The following is an 11,458-nucleotide window of genomic DNA, read 5'->3' on the forward strand; positions in this document are numbered from 1 at the left end:
AATTTAACTCCTTTCCAATAGTAAGAGTAACGTAAGGGATTATGTTGTCCTTTTCACCTTGGCTGTAAGGACATTTATGGGTAAGTTTTTAACTTAAGCTTTTTTTTTTTTTCTTGGAAGGAGGGGTGGAGGAGCGTACAAAACAACTCACCAGAAAGTAGCTCAGCTGTGACTGTCAGTAACTGATGAGGACAGGCCACGTAAATAGTGTATATTGAATTATGTTGCTGTTGTGTACTGTCGAGTTGATTCCGACTCATAGCGACACTATAGGACAGAGTAGAACTGCCCCAGAGGGTTTCCTAGGCTGTAATCTTTTGGGTTCAGCTATGTCTCCAGACAGGATCCAAAGTGGAGTTCTCCAATCTCCTCTCTGGACTTTATGGAGCCTTCCTGTGACCTTTTGGGTTAGCCTCCTAAAGCACTACGTCAATATTAAAAGGGCACAAACCAGGGTGTTAGCTTAAGCTTTTGAACTATTATATGTGCCATTTCCATTTGTTTCTAAATTTGTATTACTATTTAACTAATCTCTTTGTTAAAGGCAAATTATGGGTAAGTTTAATAGAGTCACAGATGTCGTGTTATACAGCTTCCAGGGCCAAGGTTTGCAGTAGTCCTTTAGAGTGGAAGCAGCTTGGGACTCGTTCATCTCCCATTGCAGGTAAAATGTTCTACCTAAAATTGTGCCTTATTCATAATCTATGACAGTTCCAATTCAAGCCCTGAACTCTTTTGTTAAATTTTACTCCTTGAACAGAATTAGATTCAAGAAGCTGAAAAGGGCTCCAGGAAGCTTTATGAGCAGACCCAAATTCTAGACACACATTATTAGAGATGGACTTGCTAAGCAAGCCTCCTCGTGTGAAGTTTTAAAAACTTTGGTGGTGGCCTGTTTTAGTGTTCAGTCACCTTTACGGTTAAGGAGTTTGTTTTGCCTAAATTCTTATGCTTCATCTCAGTTGAATTTCCTCTTGCTCAGGACAGATCTAGATGGAGTTTTGACTTATATACCCTGTTTGATAACTCTTGGAGCACTTTTAAGGCACGGTAGCCCTGTGCCTAGCAGGGCCCATGGCATATACTAGTTGATCAGGAAATTGAATTGCATTAGGTCACCTCTCGTCATTCTCTCCTTAAGGCAAAGAGGTGGCGTAAAGTGTCCTTGTTAGTACTGGCCTGCATGTGGCACTTGAAGGTCTCCAAATGCAGGGCTTATACACCCTGCATGGAACCCTAGGGGGGCTTTTACATAGTGCTTGCTTAAGCTCACAAAAGCCTTTTGTGGGTCCCTCCTAGGGCACATTACATTATCCCTCTAAGCCATTAAATCAATCTGTTCTAATTGGATAATGACTCCCATTTTTGAAATCTGCAGAAAATCTGTCCCCACCTCCATCTGGATCTCCAGCAGCAGATTTCCAGAGTCCTGATAGCAGCAGGGCTTTTTGTCCTCCCCGTAGCCCTGCAGCAACCAGGGGCCAAAGACCAATTTGCTGTAATGAATTTAATATGTTTAGTCTGAGCCATATAGTTCCCAGCCAGGCAAAGAAGGCCCCCTTTAGGGTTACTTTCCATTAAGGGAATTAAAGAGGCATGTCAGCAACTGTGGGATCTGGAATGGAATTTGCAAACCCATCCGGTGCCAACCTAGTTTCGACTCCAGCTAGCTTCCTAGCCACTTTCTGGACTCTCCTAAGATGACTTGGCAGCAGTTGATCATGCCCCTGGCTCCTAAAATCAACAATAGACTACTTTCAAGCATGTATTGGAACTCTTGGAAGATATGCTTTTTCATTTCTTTTCTGAGAGTTGCTCCTTATTAGTGATAACAGATGGTTTTGTGAGTGATCAACTCCTTTGGATATCTTGGTAACCTGCTTTGTGTGTGTGCGTGAGAAGTGATGGTTGCCTATATTTAAAATGCACCTAAAACTGTGTTTTCAAAAGGAAGGGAAATGCAAAAGTGTTTAGGTATGGCTAAATTTTAAGTGCTTTAATAGATTATCTGGTCCAGCTCTATTCCTCTAGAAATAGACTGCTTAGACCTCCAGGACCTAGGACATCAATCTTAAGTGAAAATCCCTGAACACTTGACAAGGCAGATGTTCAATGCTTACCAGACTCGTCCAGTTATCTATTCATTTATTCCACCAACAATATAAGCAAGTACTCAACTAGGCATTAGGGGAATCAAAGATGAATAAATGAAAATATTTGCCTTTGAGGAGATCATGGTTTGGTTCAAGACACATATGCATACAAACAGTGTGATGAGGGCTGTCAGAAGGGCAAAGAGGTCCTCATTATCTAAGGGCGATAGGTACCAAGAGAAGACCACTTAAAATAAGTCCATTTAAAGTACAGACCAACTTTTCAAAGAAAATTGGGAACGTAAGGTTTGTTTGAGAATTATTCTTGAAAAATAAAACTAAAAATATGAAAACAATTTTCATTACAAACAACATTCATATTATTATATGATTTTATATGCATTGTAACTCTTAGAACAAAGAATCAAAACAGCCTTTTTGGTGACAAGTGACATTGCAGCAGGAGAGTAATGTCATGTAGGGGATTATTTTGCAGAAATATTCAAGAGCTTCAATTTTTCAGAGAACCTATAATAACTTTAATATTCAGATAATTTTATTTTCATCCCTATATTACAACATCTTTATTGATTTTATGTGCGTCAATTGCTAATGCATTTAAACATTCTAGGTCCTCATTTGTTAATAGTTTTCCATGTGACTACAGCAGTTCTTCAAAAGGTCTTCAATTGCCTTTGTAAAATCATCCATTTGCAAGATTTGCAATTGAAAAGACATCGGTACCAGAGGGAGGAGGATAGACTTTAGTGTGAAGTTAGGAGGATGTCTTGGTGGTGACAGCCTCAGAAACTCTGTGGGGCAGCTCTACTCCATCACATGAGTGGAATTAACTTAATGGCACACAACAACAACAAATCTTAATGAACAAGGAACCTGGTGGTACAATGAATGGCTAAGTGCCTAGTTTCTAACCAAAAGGTTGGTGGGTTGTGAACCCACCCAGCAGCTCCATAGCAGAAAGACCTGGCAATCAGCTTCCATAAAAACCTAGGACCAAAGATCAGGCAGGCCTATAAAACAAACAATAACACATGCAGTTCTGTTCAATGAAAAACTAATTTTCTCTCTAAACTTTCATTAAAGCACAACAGCAATAACAGTAAAAATATAACCTAGGAAACCTTATGGAGCAATTCTACTCTGTCAAATCGACTCGACGGCACCTAACAACAGTCTTATTGATGGTCAGCTGATTAGTAAATATTTTCACCTTATAATGTCTATGGAGTCTTGGTGATGCAGTGATTAAGAGCTTGGCTGCTAATCTAAAGGTTGGTAATTCAAATCTATCAGCCACTCCTTTGAAGTAGTTCTACTCCAAGTAGTACTTGAGGCAGTTCTACTCTGTCCTATACGGTAGCTATGAGTCGAAATCAACTCGATGGCAACAGCTTCTTCCATGATGACTATGTCTTCTCTCACACTCTGTTATAGGAACTTGGAAGATCAGTATTTAGTTAATAATAATCACCCCTCTTCCCAGCAATATACCAAGAGTTCAGGTGGCACAGAGGCTGGGAAGATGCTAGGAAAAAAAATTAAACTTTTTTTTTTAAAACAATTTAATAGATAAGAAATGGTTGTATTCCCACGACTGATTCCATGATAAATCTCTTCATAAGTATGACTTAGCCAATGATGTGATAAGTATTAGTTGCAACTACACTAGTGATTATTAAACTTGCTTGAGATCATTGAAGTTATGTTTCACTTACAACTAAATATGTCTATGAGGTTTTCTAATTCCAAATTCAGTAAGCACTCTTTCCAACATATAATTGGCTCCCAACTATTGACAAACACTGGAAGATGCTATTTTTGTTACTCCTATTGTTCTTTCTTACCCAGTTCTTATAGGGTACTGGAAGAAAGCTAGAAGTTGTTTTATATGTCAACCATACACATTCTTTTACTAAATAATAAAGATATCTCCTGGAGTGGTAGAATTCCATTGAACCTACTTTGCTTGTTAAATGAAGTGCCATGAGGTAGAAAATACAGAAATTTAGGTAGATTAGGTACATTGATTTATGCAGTATCAATGGTAAAAGATATATTAGTGTTAATCTTCCAGACCATTTATCAAAGGTAGTGCAAACCCTTTAAGGGTTTGTTGGAAAACAGTTTGAAAAAACAGAGTCTGAGCAATAGCAGAAGTGAAATCACAGAGGGCAGAAGAAAACCAAAGTATCTTCAGAAACCAAGTATCATCCCATGCCAGAGTGGGAGGAAAATATTCACTTTAGGAATTGCATTCATCTTTTAGTTTCAAGTGACAAAAATCTAATGCAAGCTAGTTTTAACACAATAATGAGAATTTACAAAACCAAAAAGGGTAGTTTTGGCCTCAGAAATGACTCAATAGGGGCTCCAAAATGCTATCAAGGCACACTCTCTTTCTGTTTGCCATCTCTGCATTTTATGTGTGTTGTGGATTTATAAGTGCCTGTCTTACATGTGGATGGCCTTTTTTCATGCAATGGGCAGTAGGCATCCCTCAGCTCAGCCCGACAGCTCTACCAACTGAAAAAATAAAGAAGTTCTGTCCCATCAACCTCAGGTGGAAAATTTCAGAAGAGGCCTCTGTTTGGGCCACCTGATCACCCTATAGGTCGACGGCACTGGGTTTGGGTTTTTTTGTTTTGATCATCAATTGTCATCCTGACTTCGATAAGGGGCAGGATACTATGGTTAGTCCGGTCTATGTCTTCAGTCTTCTCATCAGGCCAAGGGAGTAGGCTATGTTACTAGAAAAATGGAGAAAATCTGGGTAGAAGAAGACAGCATCCATGACAGGAACAAAATCCTCACCTTTCATTACTTATTTATTTTCTGATCATCTCCTGGTTCTATATGATGGTTATGAATCCTCATGTATGTCAGTCAAAGTAACTGGGGCTAATCTGACATGGGCCTGAATTATATTTTCATTAGTATCATTCTAGATTTTGAAACAGAATTTATACAGGAATAGGAAGTAATTTACAGATGGCCTGAGGCCAACACGACCCTTTGTCCTGAGCTTGGTTTTGTGTACCTATTTACTATAATTAAATCTGAGGAACAGCATGGGTGTTTCTTCTCTTTGATTTAACTGGGATTTGATGGATTAGTAGAGGTGTAGTGGCAAACACACTGAAAGGCTCAGTTCAAAATAAATTTGCTTCTAAAACTGATCTGTCTTCTCTTAAAATGCTATGAGAAAAATCCAATAAAATCTCTTTCACCTCCTCAAATGAAGACAGCAATGCAAATTTAAATTGGTTTTAGTAGTATTATAGTTTTTAGGGTTTATATTTTAAATATACTTATTCATGTACATATATCTTACGTTTTTTAAATTCATTTCTGGTCTTGAAACAGTTTTAAAAGCCATTATGTACACCAACCCCCCCTTCTGTCAGTCTGTCATAATGTGGTGGCTTGTATGTTGCTGTGATGCTGGAAGCTAAGCCACTGGTATTTCAAATACCAGCAGGGTCACCTATGGTGGACAGGTTTCAGCTGGTTTTCCAGAGTAAGAAAGACTAGGAAGGAGGATTTGGGGGTCTACTTCTGAAAAAAAAAATTAGAGAGTAAAAACCTTGTCTGATATAGTGCCGGAAGATGAGCCCCTGAGGTTAGAAGGCACTCAAGATACAACTGGGGAAGACCTGCCTCCTCAAAGTAGAGCCAACCATTATGGAGTTGACAATGGAGTCAAGCTTTCAGGATCTTCATTTGTTGATGTGGCATGACTCAAAATGGGAAGAAATAGCTACAAACATCCATTAAGAATAGGAATGTCGAATGTATGAAGTATGAATCTAGGAAAATTGGAAGTTGCCAAAAATGAAATGGAACATATAAACATCAATATCCTAGGCATCAGTGAGCTGAAATGGACTGGCTTGGCCATTTTGAATAGGACAGTCATATGGTCCACTATGCTGGGAATGACAAACTGAATAGGAATGGCATTGCAAAAGAACATTTCAAGGTCTCTTCTGAAGTATAGCATTGTCAGTGATAGGATAATATCCATACACCTACAAGGATGATCAGTTGATAGAATATTATTCAAATTTACGCACCAACCACTAAGGCCAAAGATGAAGAAATTGAAGACTTCTACAAACTTCTGCGGTCTGAAATTGATTGAACATGCAATCAAGATGCATTGATAATTACTGGTGACTGGAATGTAAAAGTTGGAAGTGAAGAAGAGGGAATAGTGGTTGGAAAATACAGCCTTAGTGACAGAAATGATGCTGGAGATAAATAGAATTTTGTAAGACCAACAATTTCGTTGCAAGTAAATTTTTTCAATAACATAAACAGCGATTAACCACATGGACCTTGCCAGATGGAATACACAGGAATCAAATCGACTACATCTGTGGAAAAAGACAATGGAAAAGCTCAATATGATCAGCCAGAGCAAGACCAGGAGCTGACTGTTGAACAGACCATCAATTGCTCGTATGCAAGTTCAAGTTGAAGCTGAATTAAGTTAGAACAAGTCCATGAGAGCCAAAGTATGACTTGAATATATCCCACCTGAATTTAGAGACCATCTCAAGAATAGATTTGACCCATTGAACAGTAATGACAGAAGACCAGATGAGCCATAGAATGACATCAAAGACATCACACATGAAGAAAGCAAGAAGTCATTAAAAAGATAGGGGAGAAAGAAAAGACCAAAATGGATGTCACGAGAGACTCTGGAACTTGCTCTTGAAAGTAGAATAGCTAAAATGAAAGGAAGAAATGATGAAGCAAGAGAGCTGAACGGAAGAGTTCAAAGGGCCACTCAAGAAGACAAAGTAAAGCATTAGAATGAAATATGCAAAGAACTGGAGATAGAAAACCAGAAGGGAAGAATACGCTCAGCATTTGTCAAGCTGAAAGAACTGAAGAAAAAATTCAAGCCTCAAGTGGCAACACTGAGGGATTCTATTGGGAAAACATTAAATGACACAGAAAACATCAAAAGAAGATGAAAGGAATACACAGTCACTGTAAGAAAAAGAATTGGTAGACATTCAACCATTTCAGGAGGTAGCATGTGATCCAGAACTGATGGTACTGAAAGAAGAAGTCCAAGCTGCACTAAAGGCTCTGGCAAAAAACAAGTCTCCGGGAATTGACAGAATACCAAATGAGATGTTTCAACAAATGGATGCAGTGCTGGAAGCACTCATTCATCTATGCCAAGAAATTTGGAAGACAGCTACCTGACCGACCAACAGCCAGTGTTCCTATTCTTTCTTCTTCTTAGAATACACATGGCACTTCCAGAGTATAGTTCCTGCAGCTTCCTACTTTCATTGAGAAATTGGGATAGGCAGCTAAAACTTGTAGTAGCACTTCAGATTTTGTATCTGGTTATAATTATATTTATTGGAAGAACACACACATAAATATTCTTCACTTTCCGCTTCATATAAAAAAGCTATTCAGATACCATTTGCCAAATGCAAACCACATGAGCCATAATATTTACCTGAGAGTAAGAATAGAGATTGCATCAAGAAGAGTGGGTGAAGAATGGGCAATTCTTCAAACTGAGACATAAAGTATTACGATAACATTAATTTCAAAGATCCTTCTTATTCATAATTTTAAAACACAGGCAACACATGAAAACAATTTCCTGTACTTGGTCTTTTGATTTAATGCTTGTTTTTTTTTTTTTATAGACATGTGTTTCATTTCAAAGGGCGGCTTGAGAAGACAAAGTAAAGTATTACAGTGAAATGAGCAAAGGCCTGGAGTTAGAAAACAAAAGCGAAGAACACTTTCAGCATTTCTCAAGCTAAAAGAATTGAAGAAAAATTCAAGCATTGAGTTGTGATACTGAAGGATTCTATGGGAAAAATATCGAAAGACAAAGGAAGTATCAAAAGAAGATGGAAGGAATACACAGAGCCACACTACCAAAAATAAGTGGTTGACATTCAACCATTTCAGGAGGTAGCATGTGATCAAGAACTGATGGTATTGAAGGAAGAAGTCCAAGCTGCACTGAAGGCACTGAAGAAAGACAAGTCTCCAGGAATTGACAGAATACCAACAAACGGATGCAATGCTAGAAGCATTCACTCATCTATGCCAAGAAATTTGAAAGACAGCTACTTGGCAAACTGACTGGAAGAGATCTATACTTGTGCCCATTTCAAAGAAAGGTGATCCAACAGAATGCTGAAATTATCAAACAATATCATTAATATCACATGCAAGTAAAATTTTGCTGAAGATAAGTCAAAAATGGTTGCAGCAGTACATCAACAGGGATCTGCCAGAATTTCAAGCTGGATTCAAAAAAGGAGGTGGGATAGGGATTTCATTGCGACATCAGATGGATCTTGGCTGAAAGCAGAGAATACCAGAAGGATGTTTACCTGTGTTTTGTTAACTATGCAAAGGCATTCGACTGTGTGGATAGTAACAAGTTATGGATAACATTTCAAAGAATGGGAATTCCAGAACACTTAATTGTGCTCATGTGGAACGTGTACATAGACTAAGAGGCAGTCATTGGAACAGAAAAAGGGAATTCTGCATGGTTTAAAATCAGGAAAGGTGTGTATCAGGGTTATATCCTTTCACTATACTTATTCAATCTGTATACTGAGCAAATAATATGAGAAAATGCAATATATGAAGAAGTATGTGGCATCAGGATTGGAAGAAGACCCATAAATAACCTATAATTTGGAGATGTCATAACCTTGTTTGCTGAAAGTGAAGAGGATTTGAAGGACTTACTGATGAAGATCAATGGCTACAGCCTTCAGTATGGATTACACCTCAACAAAAAGAAAATAAAAACCCTCACAACTGGACCAATAAGCAACATCATGATAAATGGAGACAAGATTGAAGTTGCTAAGGATTTCATTTTTCTTGGATCTACAATCAACGCCCATGGCAGGAGCAGTCAAGAAATCAAAAGACGTATTGCTTTGGGCAAACAGGCTGCAAAAGACCTCTTTAAAGTGTTAAAAGGCAAAGATGTCACTTTAAAGACTAAGCTGTGCCTGACCCATAAATACCACAGTATTTTTAAATTGCCTCATAAACCAAAACAAACCAATTCCAGTGCCTTCGAGTTGATTCCGACTCACAGTGACCCTATAGGACAGAGTAGAACTGCCCCATAGAGTTTCTAAGGAGCACCTGGTAGATTTGAACTGCCGACCCTTTGGTTAGCAGCCATAGCACTTAACCACTATACCACCGGGGTTTCCAATTGCCTCATGTCATGGGTTAAATTTTTTTTCCCTCAAAAATGTGTGTATCAATTTGACTGGGCCGTGATCCCTGGTATTGTGTGATTGTGCACGATTTTGTCATCTGATGTGTTGTAAATCCTGTCTCTATGATGTTAGTGAGGGGGGATGGGTGGCAGTTGTGTTGATGACCCCCCGCCAAAAAAACAAACCCATTGCTGTCGAGTTGATTCCTACTCATAGCAACCCTATAGGACAGAGTAGAACTGCCCCATACAGTTTCCAAGGAGCACCTGGTGGAGTCAAACTGCCGACTTTTTGGTTAGCAGCAGTAGCTCTTAACCACTATGCCACCAGAGTTTTGGCAGGACTCAATCTATGGGATTGGATTGTGTCTTGAGCTGGTTTCTTCTGGGATATAAAAGAGAAGCAAGCGGAGAGACAGGGGGACCATATGCCACCAAGAAAGAAGCGCCAGGAGCAGAACATGTCCATTGAACCCGGGGTTCCTGTGCATAGAAGCTCTAGTCCAGGGGAAGACTGACGGAGAATAAACTTTTGTTTGTTAAAGCCATCCACTTGTGGTATTTCTGTTATAGCAGCACTAGACGAACCATATGCATGGGAAAGCTGGACAATGAATAAGGAAGACCAAAAAAGAATTGATGTCTTTGAATTATGATGTTGGTGAAAAATACTGAATATATCATGACTACCAGAAGGACTAACAAATCTGTCTTAAAAGAAGCACAGCAGAATTCTCCTTGGAAGGGAGGATGGTGAGACTTCATCTTGTGTACTTTGGACATGTTATCAGGAGGGACCAATCTCTGGAGAATAACATCATACTAGGTAAAAGTCAGGGTCAGCAAAAAAGAGGAAGATCCTCAACAAGATGAATTGATACAGTGGCTGCAACGATGGGCTCAAAGATAGCAAGAATTGTAAGGATGGCACAGGACTGGGCAGTGTTTCCTTCTCTTGTACATATGGCTGCCATGAGCCAGAATCATCCCGATGGCACCTCACAACAAGAACAACATAGACATGTATTACATATTAATAGGAGCATGGTTAGTGGAGAAATTGTACTCAAACTCTATAGCCAAAAAGAGTATGGTGAATATGTTTCTTGCAGAGATGGAAATAATTATATTATTAACCACATGCCTTAGATGTCTTAGGCTGGGTTCTCTAGAGAAGCAAAACTAGTGAAGTATATATATATATACACACACAGAGAGAGACTTATATTAAGGAAATAGCTCACACAGTTGTAGAGGCTGGCAAGACCCAAGTCTGTGGGTCAGTCGTCATGCTGGAGGCTTCTCCTGAGTCACATAGCTGCAGGGACTGATGAACCCAAGACAGGCAGGTAATATAGCAGGCCATTGACTCACAGGCTGTGGTGGCTGATGAATCCCAAGATTGGCAGGCAATACGGCAGGCAGCTGGTTCAAATCCCAAGAACTGGAGGTCAGATGATGATGAGCCAGATGCAGGATCCAGAGCAAACAAGCAAGCTTTGCCAGATCGTTCTTACACATGGGATGCAGGCCATATCGCTGAGGAAACTCCCCTTCCAACTGATTGGCTGATCACATCTGGTCACATCATGGAGAATGACATCATTACATAACCTTTCTGTTAGCAGCTGAGCACATTAGCCATTTGCACACTCAGGGGCTCCTAGGTGCTGATAAGGGTGCTCTAATAAATCTGAGTATCTCCAATTATATAAGGTACAAAAGTTTACCTTGCCCCAGGAACACATATATCACAGAAAAAATAACATACAAAGAGCTGACAAATATATTTTTTAAAGTTCAAAAATAAATAATGCAAATCAAAGCAATAAGACAGCATTTTCAATATATGGACACCCATGTTCACTGCAGCACTGTTTACAATAGCAAAAAGAGAAACAACCAAGGTGCCCATCGACGGATGAAAGGATAAACAATTATGGTGTATTCACACAATGGAATACTATGCAATGATAAAGAACAACAATGAATCTGTGAAACATCTCATAACATGGAGGAATCTGGAAGGCATTATGCTGAGTGAAATTAGTCAGTCGCAAAGGGACCACTATGATGGTTAAGATTGTGTGTCAACTTGGCT

General features: G+C 39.1%; 1 non-coding gene across 1 annotated transcript; it reads right to left on the reverse strand.

Annotated features, from left to right (window-relative positions):
• Positions 1-325: 325 nt before the first annotated feature.
• On the reverse strand, positions 326-447 carry LOC111752677 (small nucleolar RNA SNORA26). Its single transcript, XR_002787557.1, has one exon. It is a non-coding gene; the product is annotated as a small nucleolar RNA SNORA26 (small nucleolar RNA).
• Positions 448-11,458: the final 11,011 nt, after the last annotated feature.

Source organism: Loxodonta africana, chromosome 13 (assembly GCF_030014295.1).
Source record: "Loxodonta africana isolate mLoxAfr1 chromosome 13, mLoxAfr1.hap2, whole genome shotgun sequence".
Classification (NCBI taxonomy): domain Eukaryota; kingdom Metazoa; phylum Chordata; class Mammalia; order Proboscidea; family Elephantidae; genus Loxodonta; species Loxodonta africana.